Raw genomic sequence first — 2,500 nt, 5'->3', positions numbered from 1 at the left:
GAAACAAGAACATACCCAGCATGCACACCCCCGAAACGGAGTATGGCTGCCTACATGACGGGGTAAAAACGGTCATACACGTAAAAGCCCACTTGTGTGCATACGAGTGAACGCAGAAGAAGAAGAAGAGGGTGGTGGTTAAAGGGAAGGGATATACAGAGAAAAGATAAACAGTGAAACAACCAGTCTGCAAATCAGTATGAAAGTATAACAGCGATTAACAAAAACGAAACTAACAAAAAAACATATTAGACATGACATTAGACACGTCATGCGTGGGTGTGTGTGTTGTTGTTGTCTTCAGTTTAACGTCTTTCCACTTGAAGTGATATTAGTGGGTGTGTGTGTGTGTGTGTGTGTGTGCGTGCGTGCGTTTGTGTGTGTGTGTGTGTGTGCGTGTGTGTGTATGTGTGCGCGCGCGTACGTGTGTGTGTATGTGTGTGTGTGTGTGTGTGTGTGTGTGTGTGTGTGTGTGTGTGTGTGTGTGTTTCTGTGCATAAAAAAGACCCCGAAAGATTGTACGTTGTCAAATCTATTTTTCTTCCACTTCAGTGCACAAACTCTAAAAATATTACAGAACTATCAACCTGTGTCTCTGTTCCTCTGTGTCTCTGTCTCTATTTCTGTCTTTCTGATGCTGTCTGTCTCTGTCTCTGTCTTCGCCTCTCTCTCTCTCTCTCTCTCACATACATACACGCACGGCCGCACACAAGGACATACGCATACTCTCTCTCTCTTTCTCCCTCCCTCACACACACACACACACACACACACACGGCTCTCGTTTTCCCCCACCCTACACACACACACACACACACACACACACACACACACACACACACACACACACACACATACACAATGTTAGAAACACTTGTTTGTTGTTCCGAGCGCCTGTTGCACCCAAAACGGAGGCCGAGTGATATTGTGAAAAGATATAGAACAAGAACGTTCACACTGAATGAAACCTTATTCAAGCCAGACCTGACCTGGCTTGGTTTTTTTCAAGTTTGTGTGTGTTTTTTGTGTGTGTTTTTTTTTTTTTTTTTTTTTTTGTTGGGGGGGGGGGGGGGGGGGGGGGGGGGAGGGAGGAGTCTGTTTACTGGTGGGAACGGGGAGGGCGTAGTAATACCGGCAGTTGGTTTTGTGATGCATTGCTTTGAGGTTGAGTCACTGAGGGAAACGACTGATTCACAACTGCATGTTTGGTGCATATCTGTTATGCATGTGTGGGTGTATGTGTGAATGTGTGTCGTCATGTTTTACATTTATTTGCTTATTTCTTATCATTGTTGTCTTATTTATTCATTTATTTATTATTATTATTATTATTTTATTATTATTATCATTACTACTACCCTTTTTTATATCATAATTATTATTTATTTATTATTATTTATTTATTTATGTAAGCTTATCTATTATTTATTCACTTTTTTTTCTCAAGGCCTGACTAAGCGCGTTGGGTTACGCTGCTGGTCAGGCATCTGCTTGGCAGATGTGGTGTAGCGTATATAGATATGTCCGAACGCAGTGACGCCTCCTTGAGCTACTGAAACTGAAACTGAAACTGATTTACAAATGCGCACGACTCAGAGAGAGTTAAACAGGTCCCGATAATTGGGGCAGATTTCGCTTTGAGACTGAAGGAGCTATGCAGAAATCGTCAGCGTGAATTACTGAATCCCAGGCCCACTATAGGTGAGCATGGCATGGGAAGTGAGAGACTACTATGGTCTACCGAATAGTGCTCAACACACTTTGTTTTGCCTGGAACTTAACCGGCGTCAGTTCATGATACTGCTGCTAATGTTTATTCTGGGACTTAGTCTTCAGTTCACACTATGTTTCTTACAAAATCATTAACAATATTGATGACATTGATACTAACATTTTTTTTTTTTTTTGTTCTTCGCCAATCAAGCATAACAAGAAATTCCGAAGGAAACAATAATATGTGTCCAACCATTTTGCACTGACAAGAGAAAATATAACTTTTCTGTTCGTGTTGTTAACATGTGGAACTCACTACCACTTTCAGTGAAATTTGCAAAAGGTACCAACCAAAATTTGGTAACATGTTTTATAAATCTAACGAAAAATTACTTTGATGTATCTAAAATGAAGCATACAATGCGGATACTAATACAAAGAGGGGACGTTTATAGGCCACGAGGTCTACAGGGAAAAAAGCCAGTCCCTACTACTACTACTACTACTACTACTATGACTGGGGGTTGTTTTGTCTGCCGGCAATGGCATGACACACTTGGCGCTGGAAAGATGGTGAAGGGGAGGGGAGGAGGGAGGGGGCGTGAGGGGGCGGGAGGGGGGAGGGGGTTCGAAAGAACGAACGGACGAATGAACGAGTTTCGTTTTCAAACGAGACGCAGGCATGCTGATTTTGTGTGTGAGGGGGTGAGGGAAGTTGTTGTGTTGACTCTGGCAAGAGTTGCTTTGTGTGTGTCGACTCATTTGGCGCTGTACAGTTTGAGCACGA

The 2,500-nt window shown here is 42.6% G+C and overlaps 1 protein-coding gene across 1 annotated transcript in view; it reads left to right on the top strand.

Annotated features, from left to right (window-relative positions):
- The first annotated feature begins 2,492 nt into the window (after positions 1-2,492).
- Positions 2,493-2,500, top strand: part of LOC143300145 (uncharacterized) — an 81,399-nt gene continuing 81,391 nt past the window's right edge. The window contains exon 1 of the mRNA XM_076613800.1: positions 2,493-2,500. This exon is cut by the window's right edge and continues 584 nt beyond it. The gene's annotated coding sequence lies outside the window, so the exon portion shown is untranslated.

The sequence above is a fragment of the Babylonia areolata genome, chromosome 1, assembly GCF_041734735.1.
Source record: "Babylonia areolata isolate BAREFJ2019XMU chromosome 1, ASM4173473v1, whole genome shotgun sequence".
Taxonomy (NCBI): Eukaryota; Metazoa; Mollusca; class Gastropoda; order Neogastropoda; family Buccinidae; genus Babylonia; species Babylonia areolata.
The sequence above is the reverse complement of the archived record's forward strand: the minus strand, read 5'-3'. Positions and strand labels throughout refer to the sequence as shown.